General features: G+C 40.0%; 1 long non-coding RNA gene across 1 annotated transcript; it reads left to right on the top strand.

Annotated features, from left to right (window-relative positions):
• Positions 1 to 13094: 13094 nt before the first annotated feature.
• On the top strand, positions 13095 to 20287 carry LOC134758340 (uncharacterized). The gene is made up of 2 exons (XR_010133412.1): positions 13095 to 15581; positions 18195 to 20287. It is a non-coding gene; the product is annotated as an uncharacterized lncRNA (long non-coding RNA).
• Positions 20288 to 23654: the final 3367 nt, after the last annotated feature.

Raw genomic sequence — 23654 nt, forward strand, 5'->3', positions numbered from 1 at the left:
AAGTTGAATGTAACGTGGTCCTGGTTTTCAGAAGCTTATCTCCCTAAATGAAGAAATAAGATAAATATAAAAATATCTACAATACAGGATATTTTTATTCCAGTGGAGGAAAAGGGAAAAGTAGAACCTTGAAATAGAAGTGTGTTTCCAAAAGTCAAAAATGAAATAATGGTGACTAGAATACCTGTTTTTAGTATTCTATGGTATTTTTAAGTACAGAAATCGTGGTATTTTTGTAATGTAATACCATAACTTAGATGGGGTCTTGCTCACACTCCCTAGCCTCAAGCAAGCCTCCCACCTCGGCTTTCCAAAGTGCTGGGATTACAGGTGTGAGCCATCACTTTTGGCCTGTAACTTAGGCTTTTAAAATGTAATTTTAATCTTTCACATCTTGAGAGGTGCCCGATGATTATCAGTGGCATTCAATTTTTGAATGGAACAAAGATGCACTCATTTGAAAGCATTTCATTCCTCTGTAATCCTGAAAGCTAATCCATCGTTCCTACCCACAGCCTGTATACACACTGCTCCTCCTGTATTCCCATCTCTGCATTGACAGCCCCATCCTCCAAAGCACCCAAATGAAAATTTCAACCTTTTCTTTGCCTCACTTGGTGGACACCAAGTCCTGTATAATCCACCTCCTAAGAATCTCTAGAAACTGCCCTGTTCTTCGTCCCCTTTGGCCATCAGGAGTCCTATCTTTTCTTGCCTGGACAATGTAATCATTCCAATCAATCAAATCTAAGTGGATTTCTCTGCTTCTTTGAATCTACTTCCTCCTCACAATTATCTACTTTCCCATCCTGTTACCAAAAAGACTTTTCCAAAATGAAATATAATCACATTATGGCCCTGCTTTAAAGCATTGAGTATGTCTTCATTGTCTTCAATATGGAGGAAAAACTCTTTCACAGCCCAGCCTCTGCGTTTCTCCGGAGCTTCCTCTCCTACTGTGTTTCCATGCATGCTTCACTGCAGACACCCTGACTGCCTGTGGTATCCTGAACATCCCTTGCCCTCTTACAGGTTTTGTCATGCTAGCCTCCTGCCTAGATTGCCTTCCCCGCATTCCCTCCTGTATTCATCTCCTGTTGCTGCTGACACAAATCACTGCAAGCTTAGTGGCTTAAAACAGCACTTACGGCCAGGCGCTGTGGCTCACGCCTGTAATCCTAGCACTTTGGGAGGCTGAGGCGGGTGGATCATGAGGTCAGAAGATCAAGACCATCCTGGCTAACAAGGTGAAACCCCGTCTCTACTAAAAGTACAAGAAATCAGCAGGGCGTGGTGGCGGGCACCTGTAGTCCCAGCTACTCAGGAGGCTGAGGCAGGAGAATGGAGATCACACCACTGCACTCCAGCCTGGGCGACAGAGCAAGACTCCATCTCAAAAAAAAAAAAAAAAAAACAAAACAAAAAAACCCCAGCAACTCACTTATTTTCTTATCATCTACAGTCCAGAAACCAGAAATCAGTTTCACTCAGCTAAAGTCAAGGTGTTGCAAGGCCAGCTCCTTCTGGCTGCTCTGGGGGAGAATCTATTTCCTTGCCTTTCCTACCTTCTGGAGACCACGGGCATTCCAGGGCTGGTGACCCCATTCCAGGGCTGGTGACCCCTTCCTCTGACCTCCTGCTTCCATTGTCACCTCTTCCACTGTCTGCTTCTCTGTTAGCAGGATTATCTCCTTTTTATAAGAACATTTATGTTTACAGAGAAGCCCACCCAGATAATCCAGAACACTCTGTCTCAAGATCTTAATTTAATCACATTTGCAAAATCCCTTTTGTGATATAAGATAACATTCACAGGCTCTAATGATTAGTCCCTGCTTATTTTCGGGAGCCATTATTCTGACTAGCACACCTATCTTTTTCTACCTCAGCCTTTCAGATGCAGCTTAAACATTTCTTCTTTTCTGGGAAATTTTCTAACATCCTATTCCCTCCCCAATCCCATTACGCCCTCCAGCAATTCCCACTGAGTACCTCACTAATACAACTGTCTGGGTTTGCTTGGGACTAAGGGGGTTCCCAGAACACAAGACTTTCAGTGTTAAAACCAGAAAACTGCCAGACAAACCAGGATGAGTTAGTTACCCTAAGTCCTCACCTTTCTTTCCACATCACCCTCTTTGTAGCACTCAGCACGTGGGATTGTAAGTTAGAATTCTCAGTTCTCTTGCCTTTCTCCTCTGCAAGGCTATGGGTGGGAATGTTTCTTTTGTGTTTCTGATGCTCATGCCTTCGTTTCTGGCATGTGGCAGATGCTCCGTAAAGTGAATGGAGTTTGTGGAGCAGCCCTGCAACAGCAGACAATCTAGGCAAAGTGGAAATTTTCCGCCCTGTGACTAGAACAAAAAGCCAAAATGAAACAGAACATTAAACACCGGTATGATGTGCTATGTTCTCTTGGGCACTTTTTTCTTTGATTTTCTCATCTATACTTGCAAATTTGAGTAAAATTAGACACAGTTCTTTGCAAGAACCCAAATATTCGCAGTCCTTAACAGAACACACTGTCTTCAAACAAACAGAGGCTCTACTATTTATAGCTGATTGCTTCACCGCTTGTCTTGCCTGTTTTTTAGAATGCCCTTTGCCATGAACAAAGCAGATTGAAAATAGATGTGGGGCCAGGTTCTGGGAGTCTTCTAACATTTCTTTATTCTCTTAAACACTGATAAAATTGACCCATTCTTGGAATTTGCCTCCTGAATGCTGTAGCAGCTGGAGCACCAGACATGTGACTCTCTTTGATATCACTTCTGTCTGTGTGCCCTGCAGCCAACTTTGTTTACCTCTACAAAAGTGCCCTTGAACAAAGGTGCCCTGCAACTTAGAGTTAATGGAAAAGCAACTGAGGTAAACATTAAAAAGTGAGACTCAGACAAAGACATCATTTAACCAGAGCCATCGATTCCACAGTTCCAGTTCAGAGAAAAATCATTTCTATTGTTGAGTAGGGAATAAATTTATGCCCAAAAGCCAAGTGTGCCTATAATGCTTATGAACAACCACATGAATGGAAACCCTGGACAGAATGAGGGACCAGAAGGAATTAAATTCACATCTTCTGTCGCCCACATTTAAAAAGAGAGAAACTAGGAAATTGAAACCTATTTATGTTATGCATCTGCAAAAACAGAAGCTGTATAAGAAGTTACTCCTAATGAATGAGAAAATAAAACGTGAAACTTTAAAATAAGAATCAATTATATTTTATCAGTATATTTCCAGATCTTTAATAATGAGCTATGCCTTCCATACAGAATTGAATCACATCAATCAAAGTGAAGAACTCAGCACAAAAGCAATTAGAGGGAAATATTTGGAAGACTACAAAAACACAGTTTGTAGATAAAAGTAAATATATTATTTTGGTTTGGAAAAATATTTCAAACTCTACTTAAGGTTTATAAATCCTTTCTGTAATTCATGATAAAGGGGGAAGCTCTTGATTATTATCCTCAAGACATACACATATCATGTCTACGTGAATGAATCTGAAACCTGTCTGAATGAGGATAACTCCAGAGGTCACGACAGATGAATGACTCATCTACCCAAATGCAGCCACCAGAGCCCTGATTTGAACCCTGGGCATACAGCTTTTTAAACACACCCCAGCATTTGCCTGCAAATGTGTCCTCACAGCTATAATTTCACTTCCAAACTCACTAAAGAGTCATCTATCAATGCACTACTGACTGGTTTTTACACATAGTGAGTTGCAAAGCAGTATTTTAAAACCAACTATGTAAGAAAACCCATATTTCCCTAGCTTTATGTGCTCTAGAGATATAAGGACATAAAGCTAATGGAAATGAGAAGGAAAAGCAAACGTCCCCTTCCTCCTTCCATCGGATCTGGCTTTCTGGTCACCCTGTTTTATCAGATTAAAATGTAAAATGAGACTAGTGAAGCTGATTTAAATAATCTCTCTCTATCTAACCATGAGAAAAATTGGAAGGCCCAACTAAGGTCGTGTTAAATGTTAACCTCTGCCAGGAATTGAGGCTGAAGTTTCACCAGCAGAACAGGAAGTTGCATTCTATAACTGCAGTCAACTTGCCTCTATTGTCTTTACAGAGCACCAGATAACATTAAAAATTCAAAATTGCTAAAACACCACAAATAACTTCTTTCTCTGTCTTCATGACATATTTTATGTTTTGTTTTGTCTTTCTGACCCTCTAACTAAGTTGATATTTTACTTCTCGAGTCCCTAAGACCTTACTTTATAGCTTCAGAATTTTAGAGTCAGAAGGGGTCATAATCTAAGGTTCCTGAGAAGGCTATAACCTTAGGGGGTGAAAAAGAGAGAAAAAAAAATTTAAATAAGTTTTGTTATCTGATAAACTTACTGACTTGTTTTCCCTTTTATCACAGACTGGATAGAACTTTGTCTAAAATGAACACTGATCCACAGACTATAGCTTGGGAACCCCTGATCTAATTTCACCCCCTAACTGTCAGCTAAAGAAATTAAAACTCAGGGTCACTTGGCCAAGATCACAGAGTTCATTGCTTTTGAAGGGAGCCAGGCTTTAGACGCTCAAGTCTGTTGACTGTGTAGTGTGTATTCTATCATACGGGCACCACCCCCCGCCAACTCCCTACCCACAAATAAAGCTAATGCTACCATTTTTATATACCACTCATGGTAATCTGCAAAATTTAGTGAAATTAGAACGTATTTTAAGCCAAACATATAATTTGATTATAAAAATTAAGACTTTATTCTAGACGTATGATTATTATAAAATTAAAATTATAATTCCATAATTGTATAAATTCTCATGTTCACAAACAATGTAACAATGTCATGCAATGGAATAATCTCATCCAAATTGCAGATGATGCCAAATTAATGCTTTACAACTATTTTATCATGAAGTTAATGAAAAAGCATTATATAAAACTATGTGGACATAATTATCTCAAAAATGAAAAGGAATATTAAAATATATGTCTAGTTAAAAGATTTAAAGATAATATTCCAAAATAACAATGGTTATGTCTGATAGTAATATTCTGGATACTTTTTTCCTTTTGAATGTTTCTATAATTTCACTCTTTTTAAAAATATTCATCTTTTCTTTTGTAATGATAAGAATCGACTACATTTTTAAGTCCAAAGAATAAAAATAAATCCAATATCGTGTTTGTGTATGTTATGCCAACATGCTTTTTTTTTTTTTTTTAAGTAACACAGACGTGTTCATTCAAATAAGTTGACATTTTCATCTTGGTTAGCTGGTTTGATGAAAGTCCAAATCACATGCCAATGAGTAAACTCACTTGCCCATATGACCCAGCTCTGAAAAAGAAAGGCATATAATTTTGTTTCACAAACGTTGAGAAGCAACAACTTTTGGGGTGGGAGGGGTGCTAGAAACATCCTTTGACCAACATTTATGTGAAATGCATGTGCCAGAAATTATAATGACAGAAAAAGGAATTTGATGTCATACATTTCAGTAAATTACAATATGTACTCTACAAACACTTCCACTAGAAGGAAAACATTCATTTGACTGAATGTGTAATTTCTATTTTTATAATACAATGTAGGCAGATTATTACAAAAAGTGTATGCAACCATGTGAAGTTTAAAGCTTAAATATAAATAATTAGTATCTAGCTTGTTTATGGGTTAATAAAACTTTAGAAATCAATTAGAGAAATCATACATTTAATTTCACTTTCCACAATTAAATATGTTAAATTTTTTAAAAAGCTAAAACAATAAAAATTTTGCAAGGATAAAAATGAAATTAATACTGTCAAATTCTTTTCTGGCTTCATCTGATATTAAACATTAAACAGATGCCTGGCCTGTTTAAAAAAAAAAAAAAAAATCTTGGATCACAGAAATAAATAGCCTCTGAGAGAATTAAATGGGTTTTTAAAAATGTATTATTCATTTTAACTTTTATGTCAAAATCATTAAAAAACATGTACAGGACATAATAATAGATAAGGGTGACAACAATTGAGATTATAGATGGTCTCCAATTTATGAAGGTTCAACTTAGATTTTTCTACTTTACAATGGTGCCAAAACCATATGCCTTCAGTACACTCCTTAACTTATGATGTGGTTACCTCTGGATAAACCCATTGTAAGTGGAAAATACCATAAGTTGAACTTTACTTACAATATTTCCCACTTACAAGGGGGTTATCGAGATATAACCCCCTTGTAAGTGGAGGAGTATCTGTATTTGAAGGCAAGCTTCAAAAATCCAACTCAAATTGGCTTGAAGAAAATGAGAATTCATCACTTCATATAAATGAAGAAGCAAGGAGTTCTGGCTTCAGGTGTGGCTGGATCTGAGAACCCATAAGAGATCTCTAGGACCTGGTCTCTTTCCACCTCCTGAATCTGCTCTTCTCTGCTTTAATTCTGTTACTTATTGTTCCTAAATGCAAACAACAGAAACCAACTATGGATAGTTTAAGCAGAAAACTAAATTTACTGAAATATTTTAGCTAGCTCACACTACCTTTGGAAAGATTTGAGAATGAAATTCGGGAACTTGTATCCAGTAACTCAACTGCAAATCAGGTTAAAAACCAACTCACTGGAGATACCATTGCCAGTATAACTGGTCCCAACAGTTCTAGTTTCAGGCACTGGATGTTCCTGCTAGAATCATTGCTATTTGTGCTTCTAGAAATGGGATAAAGCTGCTACTGCCTCCCGAGAATAAAGTCCTTATTTACCTCATTGGCTTCTGATTAAAAGTCTGACAAGAGTGGGTCTGATAGCAAATCCTAGAACACACATATACTGGAGTAAGAAAGACTCAAAGGTAAGAATCTAGCTTTTACAGACAAACATGTTCTCATCAGTTGGGGAATTCATCAACATAGGAAAGTTGTTCGAAGGTGCTCAGTGGCCAAAAAGAATAACAAATATATGCCACGGATTTTTCCTTAGGCATTATATGCTGCCAAATGGCTACCAGCAGCTCCAAAATCCCCCCAGGTCCAACTCGTACAATGAACGCACCTGTGCTTCTTCCTGCTGACCTGGCAAAACACTCCTTCCCCACTGGCTCTGACAATGTTTCATGCCGAAGTCTGAACAAACCACATGGTCAGGGGAATGTATGCCTTTGATTGGCCAGCACTGAATCACATGCCCACTCCTGGAGATGGAGACAGTGTTATCCCTACTTGAAGCATTTGAAGTACTTATTCTGAGAGCAGAGAATACAGCCCTCCAGAGAGAAACTGCTAGTTTCCAAAAGAATGAATGGAAGAAAGAATAGGAGATGAGGAGGTGGGTAAAGGCAACAAATGTTTTTTACAAATATTTTGATATCCAACTTAACTTCTCAGTTCAACCAAGAAACGGAATGAAGTTTCTGGTCAGACCATGTGTTCTGATTTGGATGATCTTTGATTTGGTCATTCTAATAAAAATAATTGCAATAATAGTACTAAGAATGACACTTGTATGGTGCTAGGTTTCTCTAAGTTACATACATATAAGTTATATATAAAGTTATATATATAACTTAATTATGTTCTAACTAAATATATGTGTGTGTATATATATGTGTGTATATATATGTATACATATATATATATAAAATCTTCACAACCTTATGCTATATATTATTACCATCATTTTATAGATGAAAGGACTGAGACCCAGGATGTTAAATAATTTGATCAAGATCAGATCATTGGTTGAGTAGAGTAACTGGTATTTGAACCCAGGCAGTCTGACTTGAATCCATTCTCTTAAATATAGTATAAATTCCAAAGAGAGTACATTACCTGTCACTGGTGATCTTTAAGAAGAATCTAGGTAATTGCTAAAGGGAGTTGTGAAAGATATTTTTCTATTTAAATCAAGATTGATGATATTTCTCTCCTCTCAGTTGGCTGAATGCAGAGAAGTGCCTTATGGAGAACCTACAATTACTCCCTGTGGCCCAGCAGTGTGGGTTCTGCTATCCGGGGGCAGGTCAGGCTGGGGGGACTATATGACTCATGTTTCCCAGGCTGGCTCATGTGTAATATGCTCTAGCTTCCTTCAAGGAAAGCTACTTCTGGATGCTTGTGGCCTGTCTGGGTGTTCGCAGTTATCCCCCACTCCAAAAATTCCCCTAGAATGCCTAAGCATTGGCCGGTGAATCCTCATCTCCACATTTCCAAGCAGCTTCTGTAGTCTGGGTCTGCTCAAAGATCTGCTGTGCATAGATAAAAAGGCTTTGCTAATCTGGTTGACCAGCCTCTCATTCCCCTCTCCTACATCCACGTGATGGCAAAGGAGGAGCCACAAATCCTTCCCAAACCTTGTACACAAATCTGTTAGTAACAATACAAATTGCACTTGAATGACAATCTACTACCAATTACATTAAACTGTCAGTTTCCACATTCACCTGTAGCAATTTTTACTTTTTCTGAACCATTCTCATCATGTCAAATATTGAACCTGTGAGAGTAAAGTTATGTCCATATGCACTATGAGACGGGCATGGCTGACCTCTACCCAACAAATCATTGCACCTGCTTCTTCCAGCTGACAGAGCCCTGTTCTTGGGACAGGAACTGAAAATGTCAGATTCAGTTGTTTCAGCTATAAGTCAATTACTGGAAATCGTTGTTTTTTTGCAAAATTAGGCCCTAAAAATAACAGAGCTTATAGGAAAAAGAAGGGGTTGGGGGTTAAAGTAGACCTAAAAAAAAATAGTGGGTATTTCAGAATATAACTTGGACAACCCCAGGCAGGTAGTTAAGATAGCTAGGGCTACTCAGGATATAATAAAATGCATTAAAACAACATGGACTATTCATTTCTGGTTCATGTATTCACATATGGTTCATATATGTTATGCTTAAGAAGTCACTTTAAAAAGAGAAAGAAAGAAAGAACAATATGGAATGCATTCCAGAATTCTGAGACAGTGAGGCTGCTGATAGAGTCGGTATAGTGTCAGGCCTCTGAGCCCAAGCTAAGCCATTATATCCCCTGTGACCTGCACATATACATCTAGATGGCCTGAAGTAACTGAAGAATCACAAAAGAAGTGAAAATGGCCTGTTCCTGCCTTAACTGATGGCATTACCTTGTAAAATGCCTTCTCCTGGCTCATCCTGGCTCAAAACCTCCCCTACAGAGCACCTTGTGTCCCCCACCCCTGCCCACCAGAGAACAACCCCCTTTGACTGTAATTTTCCTTTACCTACCCAAATCCTATAAAATGGCCCCACCCCTATCTCTCTTCGCTGACTTTCTTTTCAGACTCAGTCCACCTGCACTCAGGTGAAATAAACAGCCTTGTTGTTCACACAAAGCCTGTTTGGTGGTCTCTTCACACAGATGCAAGTGAAATATAGGAGGAAGTGCAACCCGCCACAGGCTTACAGTTGTATGAGACTCAGGAGTAACAGGTGCCTTCACATAAGGGAGTGTCGGGAATAAGCATTCATTTTAAATTTTCTTTCACAAAGTTAAAAAAGTTTCCTGCCTGTACAGCTAAAGGCTTTTACTTTTCCTGCTAAATATTATTATTAATTCTCTCTCCTGCTAGGCTGCTATATTCTGCTTTTTTGCTACACCAACACAGCTTCCAGAGTATATCGACATAATTCCCCTATTTATCAATGCATGTATGTGTACTAATTCATTTTCTGGAAGTGGATGTGGCAGAACAGACTGTACCCCCTCTCCAAGCCTGCCTGCAGCAGGCAATGGCCATGTGACTTGGTTCTGACCAATGAAATAAATATAGGGAGACTGCTGAGAAAGCCTCAAGAAGAACCTCTTCCTTTCCTATTTTACATTTTGTCATATGAGGATATAATACTTGGAGCAACTGATGCCATTGTATAGCCATGGAGAGAGATACTGCTGCCACACTGATGGTGAAGAAGAGGAGGAGGAGAAGGAGGAGGAGGAGGGAAGGAGGAGGTGAAAAAGAAGAAAAGAGAAGAGAGGGAAGGGAAGGGGAGGGAAAGCGAGGGAGGGGAGGGGAGGGGAGGGAAGGGAAGAGGGGAAAAAAGGCAAGGAAAAGAGGGGCCAGGTCCTTGATGACAGCATCGAGACACTGAAACAACCCTAGAACTATTTATCTCCAATTCAAACTTTTAAGCCACTTTTGGCTTTATTTTATTTATTTTATTTTATTTTTAGAAAGACAGAACCTCACTCCATCACCCAGGCTGGAGTGCGTGATCATAACTCACTGCAGTCTTGAATTCCTGGGCTCAAGTGAGCCTCCCACCTCAGTCTCCCAACCTAGATAATTTTTAAATTTTTTGTGAAGACTGGAGTCTAGCCATGTTGCCTTGGCTGATCTTGAATTCCTGGCCTCAAGCGATCCTCCTGCCTTGGACTCCCAAAGCACTGAGATTACAGGCATGAGCCACTGTGCCATGCAGGTCTTATTCTCTTTACCTGCAGCACACCAATATCTCTTGCATTTCCTGTAGAGCACTGTGAGAGGAAAATAAATCTTGGAATCTCAAAATAACTAAGCCAAGAGTAAAGTCAAGCTGGGAACTATGTCAGGCAGACCTGCCTCCCATTTTATTCCTAAATAAGATAGGTACAAAGATAAGAAGCTACATATCTCCCTCACAATTTGCCCACAGGAAATTCCTTGTGGACAAAGGACAGACAGAGCTCAAAATCATCCCTGTGAGGCTCACCTGAGACAAACGCATACCTGATTGCTTCCTCTGCCCTACTGTTTATGTAAAAATGCAGATTCACTAAGTCAGACTAAATTGTGCATTCAGTGGAAGGCTGATCAAGGACTCAAAAGAATGCAACCTTTTGTCTCTTATCTACTTCTAACCTGGAAGCCTTCAAGTTGTCCCACCTTCCCAGAATGAACCAATATACATCTTACACATATTGATTGAGGTCTCATGTCTCCCTAAAATGTATAAAAGCAAACTGTACCCCTGACCACCTCGGGCACATACTGTCAGGACTTCCTGAGGCTGTGTTATGGGTGTGTCCTTAACCTTGGCAAAATAAACTTTCTAAATTGACTGAGACCTGTTTCTGATATTTGGGGTTCACAGCACTCACAAATCTACTGTATTTGTTTCCTACGGGCCTGTAACAAAGTATCACAGACTGGGTGACTTAAACAACAGAAATTTATTGTCTCACAGTTCTGGAGCCTGGAAGTCCAAGATCAAGGTGTGGGCAGGGTTAGTTCCTTCTGAGAGCTAAGAGAAAAGGATCTGTTCTAGCCTCTCTTCTTGGCTTGTAGATAGCGATCTTCTTTCTACGCCTGTTCATACCCAAATTTCCTCTTTTTGTATGAACACCAGTCATACTGCATTAGGGCCTACCCTAGTGACCTTATTTTAACTTGGTTATCTCTGTAAAGACCCTATCTCCAAATAAGGTCACATTTTGAGATACTTGGGGGAGAGGGCTTTAACATAAGAATTTGAAGGTGAGGGAGACATCATTTAACCCCAAACACCCACATAATACTCTGAGACCTGGACAAACGTATTCCCCTTTCACATACCTTTGTGAGATGTTAGTTATGCAAGTCCACAATCCTTTATCTGAAGCCCTTGGGGCCAGAGGTGTTCGGGAGTTCAGAATTATCTTGATTTTTATAAAGATAATGATATTTATATATGTATATTACAGAAGAGTCTAGGGCAATACCCCATAATCAATCATATTGTAAACCAAAAATAAAATTCTAAGCCTCCCAACTGACTGAATGGATCCTTTCTCTCTGCCAAGGGCATTACGAAGTTAACCTGAAAAACTAGTTCAGACTATGATGGGAAGAGGGGACAGCCAAACATCCCTCATTATACTCTCCTCCCTTTGGAATTCAGGCACAACTGACCAGCATTAACATTAAAACAGAGATCTTAAGACTGACAAAATAGGCACTTTGTAGCAATAATATACCAAATTCCAACCTGACTCTAGTATCTCATCACATGACATATAGCAGGCCCTGAAAGAAATCTGAGTATTTTACCCCAAAATATATTTCTTTGACATATTTTGAAATGACCCTGCGAAGCTGTCTCCTACGGGAAAAATCTACATTGTATAGAGAATCCCCTTCCGTTTCCAGGTCTTTTCCTGATCCAGGAGAGATTAATTAAGAGTTTGGTAACTTTTGGAGTCTAATAAGAGACATTTTCATCTATTCTTTCTGAAGGCTGCTACCTGGAGGCTTCATCTACATAGTAAGAGGCTTGGCCTCCAAAATCCCTTATCTTAACTCAGACATTCCTTTCTATTGATTCCAGTTCTTTAGCTAATAACTCTATCAACCAAGTGCTAGTCAGGAAACCTTTGAAGCTACCTATGACTTGAAAGCCTCTGCTTCAAGTTGTCCTCCCTTTCTGGACCAAGCCAACTTAGGCCTTATATATATTGATTGATGTCTGCCTGTAACTTCTGTCCCCCTAAAATGTACAAAATCAAGCTGTAACCCAACCACCTTGGGCACATGTTCTCAGGACCTCTTGAGACTGTGCCTCAGGCCTCGGTTATTCATATTTGGCTTAGAATAAATCCTTTCAAATATTTTACAAAGTTTGACTCTTTTTCATCCACAATGTTAACCTCATTGCAGTAAAACAAAGAAATATTCCCGCTACACAAGAGAAAGACTATGAAAACCTTCACAGTAATTCAGGTCAGGTTTTGCTATCAAATGAATTTTTAAAAATGTTTGTTTTCATGCTTTCATAATTTCAGAATTGTAGATAAGGGATTTTGGACCTGAATTGCCTACTCTCTGTCACTTGAAACCTTACTCAGTTTCTAAGTTTGCCCAACCTTTCTTCCCTGAGCTTTTCCTCCTTCTCTCCTTTCTTCTATGACCAGTTGTTCCATTTCCTGTCTCCTTATCTTCTTTCCTTTCCCAAGACTTTTAGAAGAACAGTTAATTTTTTGTTGATGCCCTTACCAATCTGCACAAGCAAATTTGAGTAGAAACATCTGTACATCCCTTATGTCAGGCCTCTGAGCCCAAGCCAAGCCATCGCGTCCCCTGTGACTTGCACGTATATACGCCCAGATGGCCTGAAGTAACTAAAGAATCACAAAAGAAATGAATATGCCCTGCCCCACCTTAACTGATGACATTCCACCACAAAAGAAGTGTAAATGGCCGGTCCTTGCCTTAAGTGATGACATTACCTTGTGAAAGTCCTTTTCCTGGCTCATCCTGGCTCAAAAAGCACTCCCACTGAGCACCTTGCGACCCCCACTCCTGCCTGCCAGAGAACAACCCCCCTTTGACTGTAATTTTCCTTTACCTACCCAAATCCTATAAAACGGCCCCACCCCATCTCCCTTCACTGACTCTCTTTTCGGACTCAGCCCTCCTGCACCCAGGTGATTAAAAGCTTTATTGCTCACACAAAGCCTGTTTGGTGGTCTCTTCACACAGACGCGCATGAAATTTGGTGCCGTGACTTGGATCGGGGGACCTCCCTTGGGAGCTCAATCCCCTGTCCTCCTGTTCTTTGCTCCGTGAGAAAGATCCACCTACGACCTCAGGTCCTCAGACTGACCAGCCCAAGGAACATCTCACCAATTTTAAATCAGGTAAGCAGCCTCTTCTTACTCTCTTCTCCAACCTCTCTCACTGTCCCTCAACCACTTTCTCCTTTCCACTCTTCAATCTCTCCCTTCTCTTAATTTCAATTCCTTTCATTTTCTGGGAGAGACAAAGGAGACACGTTTTATCCGTGGACCCAAAACTCCGGCACTGGTCATGGACTGGGAAGGCAGCCTTCCCTTGGTGTTTAATCAATGCAGGGACGCCTCTCTGATTATTCACCCACATTTCAAAGGTGTCAGACCACGCAGGGACGCCTGCCTTGGTCCTTCACCCTTAGCGGCAAGTCCCACTTTTCTGGGAAAGGGGCAAGTACCCCAACCCCTTCTCTCCTTGTCTCTACCCCTTCTCTGCTTTTCTGGGGGAGGGGCAAGTACCCCTCAACCCCTTCTCCTTCACCCTTAGCAGCAAGTCCCGCTTTTCTGGTGGAGGGGCAAGTACCACAACCTCATATCTCTGCGCCCCAATCCCTTATTTACGTGCCCCAACCTCTTATATCTCTGCACCCCAACCCCTTATTTCTGTGCCCCAACCCCTTATTTCCATGCCCCGACCCCTTATTTCTGCACCCCATCCCTTATTTCCACGCCCTGACCTCTTATCTCTTGCCCCAACCCCTTTTCCCACTTTTCTGGAAGGTAAGAACCCCCAAACCCCTTCCCTCTGTTTCTCTACTCTCTCTTTTCTCTAGGCTTGCTTCCTTCACTATAGGCAAGCTTCCACCCTCCATTCCTCCTTCTACTCTCTTGGCCTGTGTTCTCAAAAACTTAAAACCTCTTCAACTCACACCTGACCTAAAACCTAAATGCCTTATTTTCTTCTGCAATGCCGCTTGACCCCAATACAAACTCAACAGTAGTTCCAAATAGCCAGAAAACGGCACTTTGAATTTTTCCATCCTGCAAGATCTAAATAATTCTTGTCGTAAAATAGGCAAACGGTCTGAGGTGCCTGACGTCCAGGCATTCTTTTACACATCAGTCCCTTCATAGTCTCTGTGCCCAGTGCAACTCATCCCAAATCTTCCTTCTTTCCCTCCCGCCTGTCCCCTCAGTGCCAACACCAAGCCTAGCTGAGTCTTTCTAATCTTCCTTTTCTACAGACCCATCTGACCTCTCCCTTCCTCCCCAGGCTGCTCCTCGCCAGGCCGAGCTAGGTCCCAATTCTTCCTCAGCCTCTGCTCCTCCACCCTATAATCCTTTTATCACCTCCCCTCCTCACACCTGGTCCGGCTTACAGTTTCCTTCCGTGACTAGCCCTCCCCCTCCTGCCCAGCAATTTACTCTTAAAAAGGTGGCTGGAGCTAAAGGTGTAGTCAAGGTTAATGCTCCTTTTACTTTATCCCAAATCAGATAGCGTTTAGGCTCTTTTTCATCAAATATAAAAATCCAGCCCAGTTCATGACTTGTTTGGCAGCAACACTGAGACACTTTACAGCCCTAGACCCTAAAAGGTCAAAAGGCCGTCGTATTCTCAAAATACATTTTATTACCCAATCTGCTCCCGACATTAAATAAAACTCCAAAAATTAAATTCCGGCCCTCAAACCCCACAACAGGATTTAATCAACCTCGCCTTCAAGGTGTACAATAATAGAAAAAAGTTGCAATTCCTTGCCTCCACTGTGAGACAAACCCCAGCCACATCTCCAGCACACAAGAACTTCCAAACGCCTGAACCGCAGCGGCCAGGCGTTCCTCCAGAACCTCCTCCCCCAGGAGCTTGCTACACATGCCGGAAATCTGGCCACTGGGCCAAGGAATGCCCGAAGCCCGGGATTCCTCCTAAGCCGCGTCCCATCTGTGTGGGACCCCATTGAAAATCGGACCGTTCAACTCACCTGGCAGCCACTCCCAGAGCCCCTGGAACTCTGGCCCAAGGCTCTCTGACTCCTTCCCAGATCTTCTCGGCTTTGCGGCTGAAGACTGACACCGCCTGATCGCCTCGGAAGCCCCCTAGACCATCACGGACGCTGAGCTTCAGGTAACTCTCACAGTGGAAGGTAAGCCCATCCCCTTCTTAATCAATATGGAGGCTACTCACTCCACATTACCTTCTTTTCAAGGGCCTGTTTCCCTTGCCTCCATAACTGTTGTGGGTATTGACGGCCAGGCTTCTAAACCTCTTAAAACTCCCCAACTCTGGGGCCAACTTAGATAATACTCTTTTAAGCACTCCTTTTTAGTTATCCCCACCTGCCCAGTTCCCTTATTAGGCTGAGACACTTTAACTAAATTATCTGCTTCCCTGACTATTCCTGGACTACAGCTGTATCTCATTGCCTCCCTTCTTCCCAATCCAAAGCCTCCTTTGCGTCCTCCTCTTGTATCCCCCCACCTTAACCCACAAGTATAAGATACCTCTATTCCCTCCTTGGCGACCAATCATGCACCCCTTACCATCTCATTAAAACCAAATCACCTTTACCCCACTCAACGCCAATATCCCATCCTGCAGCAAGCTTTAAAAAGATTAAAGCCTGTTATCACTCGCCTGCTACAGCATGGCCTTTTAAAGCCTATAAACTCTCCTTACAATTCCCCCATTTTATCTATCCTAAAACCAGACAAGCCTTACAAGTTAGTTCAGGATCTGTGCCTTATCAACCAAATTGTTTTGCCTATCCACCCCATGGTGCCAAACCCATATACTCTCCTATCCTCAATACCTGCCTCTAAAACCCATTATTCTGTTCTAGATCTCAAACATGCTTTCTTTACTATTCCTTTGCACCCTTAATCCCAGCCTCTCTTCGCTTTCACTTGGACTGACCCTGACACCCATCAAGCTCAGCAAATTACCTAGGCTGTACTGCCGCAAAGCTTCACAGACAGCCCCCATTACTTCAATCAAGCCCAAATTTCTTCCTCATCTGTTACCTATCTCGGCATAATTCTCATAAAAACACACGTGCTCTCCCTGCCAATCGTATCCGACTGATCTCTCAAACCCAAGCACCTTCTACAAAACAACAACTCCTTTCCTTCCTAGGCATGGTTAGCGCGGTCAGAATTCTTACACAAGAGCCAGGACCACACCCTGTAGCCTTTCTGTCCAGACAACTTGACCTTACTGTTTTAGCCTAGCCCTCATGTCTGCGTGCAGCGGCTGCCGCTGCTTTAATACTTTTAGAGGCCCTGAAAATCACAAACTATGCTCAACTCACTCTCTACAGTTCTCATAACTTCCAAAATCTATTTTCTTCCTCATACCTGATGCATGTACTTTCTGCTCCCCGGCTTCTTCAGCTGTACTCACTCTTTGTTGAGTCTCCCACAATCACCGTTGTTCCTGGCCCAGACTTCAATCCAGCCTCCCACATTATTCCTGATACCACACCTGACCCCCATGACTGTATCTCTCTGATCCACCTGACATTCACCCCATTTCTCCAAATTTCCTTTTTTCCTGATCATGCCTGATTTATTGATGGCGGTTCCACCAGGCCTAATCGCCACACACCAGCAAAGGCAGGTTATACTATAGTACAAGCCACTAGCCCGCCTCTTAGAACCTCTCATTTCCTTTCCATCATGGAAATCTATCCTCAAGGAAATAACTTCTCAGTGTTCCATCTGCTATTCTACTACTACTCAGGGATTATTCAGGCCCCCTCCCTTCCCTACACATCAAGCTCCAGGATTTGCCCCACCCAGGACTGACAAATTAGCTTTACTCAACATGTCCTGAGTCAGATAACTAAAATACCTCTTAGTCTAGGTAGATACTTTCACTGGATAGGTAGAGGCCTTTCCTACAGGGTCTGAGAAGGCCACCGCAGTCATTTCTTCTGTTCTGTCAGACATAATTCCTCAGTTTAGCCTTCCCACCTCAATACAGTCCGATAATAGACGAGCCTTTATTAGTCAAATCAGCCAAGCAGTTTTTCAGGCTCTTAGTATTCAGTGAAACCTTTATATCCCTTACGGTCCTCCATCTTCAAGAAAAGTAGAATGGACTAAAGGTCTTTTAAAAACACACCTCACCAAGCTCAGCCACCAACTTAAAAAGGAATGGACAATACTTTTACCACTTTCCCTTCTCAGAATTCAGGCCTGTCCTCGGAATGCTACAGGATACAGCCCATTTAAGCTCCTGTATAGATGCTCCTTTTTATTAGGCCCCAGTCTCATTCCAGACACCAGACCAACTTAGACTGTGGCCCAAAAAACTTGTCATCCCTACTATCTTCTGTCTAGTCATACTCCTATTCAGCGTTCTCAACTACTCATACATACCCTGCTCTTGTTTACACTGCCGGTTTACACTGTTTCTCCAAGCCACCACAGCTGATATCTCCTGGTGCTATCCCCAAACTGCCACTCTTAACTCTTGAAGTAAATAAATAATCTTTGCTGGCAGGACTATGCTGAATCTCCTTAGGCACTCTCTAATCAGATATCCTGAGTCGTCCCAATTCTTAGACCTTTTATACCTGTTTTTCTCCTTCTCTTATTCCATTTAGTTTTTCAATTCATCCAAAACCGTATCCAGGCCATCACCAATCATTCTATACGACAAATGTTTCTTCTAACAGCCCCACAATATCACCCCTTACCACAAGACCTCCCTTCAGCTTAATCTCTCCCACTCTAGGTTCCCACGCTGCCCCTAATCCCGCTTGAAGCAGCCCTGAGAAACATCGCCCATTCTCTCTCCATACCACCCCCCAAAAATTTTCACCGCCCCAACACTTCAACACTATTTTGTTTTATTTTTCTTATTAATATAAGAAGGCAGAAAGGTCAGGCCTCTGAGCCCAAGCCAAGCCATCGCATCCCCCTGTGATTTGCACGTATACGCCCAGATGGCCTGAAGTAACTGAAGAATCACAAAAGAAGTGAATATGCCCTGCCCCACCTTAACTGATGACATTCCACCACAAAAGAAGTGTAAATGGCCGGTCCTTGCCTTAAGTGATGACATTACCTGTGAAAGTCCTTTTCCTGGCTCATCCTGGCTCGAAAACACCCACACTGAGCACCTTGCGACCCCCACTCCTGCCCGCCAGAGAACAACCCCCCTTTGACTGTAATTTTCCTTTACCTACCCAAATCCTATAAAACGGCCCCACCCCTATCTCCCTTCACTGACTCTCTTTTTGGACTCAGCCCACCTGCACCCAGGTGATTAAAAGCTTTATTGCTCACACAAAGCCTGTTTGGTGGTCTCTTCACACGGACGTGCATGAAACCTTAGTACCTTGAATCAAAAGCCACTGGCCTTGTTCAAATCCTAAGAATCCCTTCTGAATCTTTGTGCGCACAGTTACAGCTTCAACAAAATGAGAAACTGACATTTAATCTGACATTTATTCATTCATTCAACAAATATTTGTTGAACACTTGCCATTGTTACCAATGGCAGGTATCTGAGTTACCAGCGGTGAATCCAAACTGTAACACTATGAGCCAGGAATTGTTTTAGGTAGTTGTTATGCATCTGTGAACAAACAAAAAGATTCCTGCCCTCCTGGGGCATATTGAAATATAGAAAGTGAGTATGATATGAAAAGACTTTAGAGAACTCTGAAAATACCATGAATTAATGCCATGAATTGATGAGTTAGTAGAATCCAACATAACTGAAATATGAAATCTAAAAACGAATATATCTAATAATTTATAGGTCTGACCCTAAAAATCTATTAAGATATTTTTGAGGTAGGAATTTACTCTCTGTTACTGCCACTTAAGGAGCTGCCAATAATTCTCACAAATAATCAAAAGAATCAATCTTTCCTGTCCATCTAATTCTCCAGAGCTTATTGAGATTCTGCAAAGGAAAAAAATAACTCTGGCTTCCCATGGAAATGCAAATTCATGGGACCCTCCCTGCCCTTTCCATTAATGGGCAGCCCAGGTGATTCTTAAGTAGATGACCCTGAGAATCAAACTTTGAAAATTCAAATTGCTGCTTTTCCCTTAGCTAATGACCTATATTAAATTACATTTACTACAGGGAAGGCAGAGTTGCCTTTTGCTCAGGTGTGTCAGCCAGCGGTTAGTTTTTTGTCTTGAAATGCAAACGTTTTATAGCACTTTTTTTCAAGTATGTGTGGCACCCATTCTCAATCCCTGATGCTAGGAAGGAGATGGATTTCTATTCAATTAGTTTTTAAAGGATATTCTGAAAGAAATGGAGCCTTACTCTTGAAAGGAAGGAAGTATGAAGGGGATTGATAGAGTTGTTCTCGATTTTATTTTGCATCTACAATTTAATTACAACTGCCTTTAAGAAGTGACTTCTTAGTCTGATAAATGCAATAACAACTTGATGACTGAGAAAGTGACTCAATAAATTACTGAAAATCTATCACATTACTTTGCAAACAGACAAAATAGTCAAACAAAAATCAAATTATTACTCTGAGATTTTTTTCATGGGTGTGTTTGATAGTTATACTTGTGTTTCTCTTAATTTTAACTGATGGTCTATGCTAAATTAGAAAAAATTAAATATTATATAGACACTTCTTGAGTAATAGGGGTTTTCATTAGGCAGTTTGGTTTTAAAATGTTCAAATTTTTCTAAGAGTGCACTTGGTTATACACCAAGCTTGTTCAACCTGTGGCCTGCAGGCTGTATGTGACCCAGGACAGCTTAGAATGTGGCTCAACACAAATTCGTAAACTTTCTTAAAACATTATGATTTTTTTTGTGTGATTTTTTTTTTTTTTTTTTTTTTTAGCTCATCAGCTATCATTAGTGTTAGTGTGTTTTATGTGTGGCCCAAGACAACTCTTCTTCTTTCAGTGTGGCCCAAGGAAGCTAAAAGATTGGACATCTCTGTTATACACAATTGTGATCAGAAGTAAGCACCACTCAAGAATGAAATGAAAGTTGTTTTGCATATGACAGGAAATATTTTATTTTACACCAAGTGGATATCCTAGAAAAAAATGGATAAATTACTAGAAAAATGCCATCTACCAAGATTTAATCATGAAATAAAAAGTCTGAACAAACCTATAACCAGTAAGGAGACTGAATCAGTAATCAAAAACCTCCCAGAAAAGAAAAGACAAGGACCAGATGGTTTCATTGGAAAATTCTACCAAATATTTAAAGAAAGGTTAACACCAATCCTTCTCAAGCTCTTCCAGAAAATTAAAGAGGAGGCAAAACCCAATCTTATTCTCTGAGCCCAAAATTAACCTGATAGCAAAGCCAGATCAATCTGCTATGAGAAAAGAATACTATGAGGTTCAATATCCATGATAAATATTAATGCAAAAATTCTGAATAAAATTCTAGCAGAGTTCAAATGTATATTAAAAGGATTACATACCATGACTAAGTGGGTTTTATCTCTAAGAGGCAAGGGTTATTCAACATATAAAAACCAATCAGTGTAATAAACCACATTAACAGAAGAAAGGATAAAAATTACATAATCATCTCAATTGACACAAAAAGCATTTGACAAAATTTTAATGCCTTTTTATTATAAAAACACTCAACAAACTAGAAATAGAAATAAATTACCTCAACAAAATAAAGGCCATATATGAAAAGCCCACAGCTAACATCATACTCAATAATGAAAGACTGAAAACTTTTCATATAAGAGATTAGGAACAAGGCAAGAATGTCCACTCTCTCCACTTCTATTCAACATAGTACTGGCAGTCCTAGCAATTAGGCAAAAACAATTAGGAAAGAAAAAGAAATACAAGGTATCTAAATTGAAAAGGAAGAAATAAAATTATCTGTTCGCAGATGACATTGTTACTGGAAAAGGATCCTGATCCAGAACCCAGGAAAGGGTTCTTGGACCTTGCACAAGAAAGAATTTGGGGCGAGTTCAAAGAGTAAAGTGAAAGTAAGTTTATTAAAAACCTAAAGAAACAAAAGAATGGCTACTCCATAGGCAGAGCAGCAGTATGGGTTGCTCAACTGGATATATTTATAGTTATTTCTTGATTATATGCTAAACAAGGGGTGGATTATTCGTGAGTTTTCTGGGAAACGGACAGAGATTTCTCAGAACTGAGGGTCCCTCCTCTTTTTAAACTATAGAGGGTAACTTCCAGTCATTGCCATGGCATTTGTGAACTGTCATGGCGCTGGTGGGAGTGCCTTTTAATATGCTAATACATTATAATTGGCATATAATGAGCAGTGAGGACGATTAGAGGTCACGTTCATCATCATCTTGGTTTTGGTGAGTTTTGGCCAGCTTCTTTACCTCATCCTGTTTTATCAGCAAGGTCTTTGTAACTTGTATCTTGTGCTGACCTCCTATCTCATCCTGTGACTAAGAATGCTTAATCTCCTGGGAACACAGCCCAGTAGGTCTCAGTCTTATTTTACCCACCCCCTATTCAGGATGGAGTCACTCTAGTTCGAACGCCTCTGACCATATTTGTAGAGACCTGTAAGAACTCCACAAAAAAAGCTGTTTAAACTAATAAATGAATTCAGCAAAGTTGCAAGATACAAAATCAACACACAAAAATCAGTTGCGTTTCTATACATTAACAATGAACAACCTTAAAAGATAATTAAGAAAAAAAATTCATTTATTATAGCATCAAAAATATATAATACTTAGGAATAAACTTATGCAAGGAGGTGAAAGACTTATACACTAAAAACTACACAGCATTGCTGAAAGAAATTAAAGAAGACACAAATCAATGAAAAAACATCCTATTTTCACAGACTGCAAGACTTAATATTATTAAAATATGCAAACTATGTAAAGTAATCTACAGATTTGATGCCATCCCTATGAAGTTTCAATGGAATTTTTAAAAATAAAAAATCCTCAAATTCATATGAAATCTCAAAAGAAGCCATATAGTCAAAACAATCCTAAGAGAAATGAGAAAACCAGAAGCCTCACACTTCCTGATTACAAAACATATTCCAAATCTACTGCAATCAAAACAGTATGGTATTGATGTAAAGACAGACATACAGACCAGTGGACCAGAATAGAGTCCAGAGATATATTTTCATGGGGATTGAACCATTCTGCATCACCACTAACAGTGCACAGAGGTTCCAATTTCTCCACATTCTTGCCAGCCCTTGTTATTTTCTTTTTGTTTTTTTGTTTGTTTGTTTTTGTTTTTGTTTTTTAAATAGCAGCCATGCTAATAGGTATAAAGTGATATCTCACTGTGGCTTTGACATGCGTTTTCTAAATAATTAGTGATGTTGAACACTTTTCATATGCTTTTTGGGCATCTGTATATCTTCTATGGAGAAATATGTATATAAGTCCTTTGCCAATTTTTTAAGTTGGGTTATTTTTGTTGTTAAGTTACAGGTGTTCTTCATATATTCTTGATATTGACTCCTTCCCAGATATATGATTTGCAAATATTTCCTCCTATTCCATAAATTGTCTTTTCACTCTGTTGATTGCTTTCTTTGCTGCGCAGAAGCTTTTTAGTTTGATGTAGTTCCATTTGTCTATTTTTGCTTTCATTGCTTGTGCTTTTGGTGTCATAGCCAATAAATCATTGCCAAATTCAGCTTTGTAAAGATTCTTCCCTATTATTTTAGGAGTTTTAAAGTTTCAGATCTTTAATCCCATTTTGACTTCATTTTAAAATATGGTATAATGTAAGAGTCCAACTTCATTCTTTTGTACATGGATATTCAGTTTTCTCAATACCATTTGTTGAAGAAAATATTCTTTCCCCATTTTATAGTCTTAGTGCCCTTGTTGAAGATCACTTGACCAGTGGGTATAGAGTCAGTTTTGCAAGATGAAAAGTTCAAGAAACCTGTCAAAACAATGAGCTATAGTTAGCATTACTATGCTGTACACTTAAAAATGGTTGAGATGGTAAATTTTATGGTTTTTACCACATTAAAAAAATGAAATAAAATATTGCCAGCACCACAGAAGTCCCTTGAAACTATCTTAATCAATTACTTACACCAGCCTCAAAGGTGATTATTATATCTAACATTATAATTTAATTTTGCCTGTTCTTGACATTTATATTAAAGGAAATTAATATTATGCTTTCAGATATATCTATGTTGTAGCATGTAGCTGTAGTTTATTCTTTTCTATTGCTACATGGTATTCCA

Source organism: Gorilla gorilla, chromosome 3 (assembly GCF_029281585.2).
Source record: "Gorilla gorilla gorilla isolate KB3781 chromosome 3, NHGRI_mGorGor1-v2.1_pri, whole genome shotgun sequence".
NCBI lineage: Eukaryota > Metazoa > Chordata > Mammalia > Primates > Hominidae > Gorilla > Gorilla gorilla.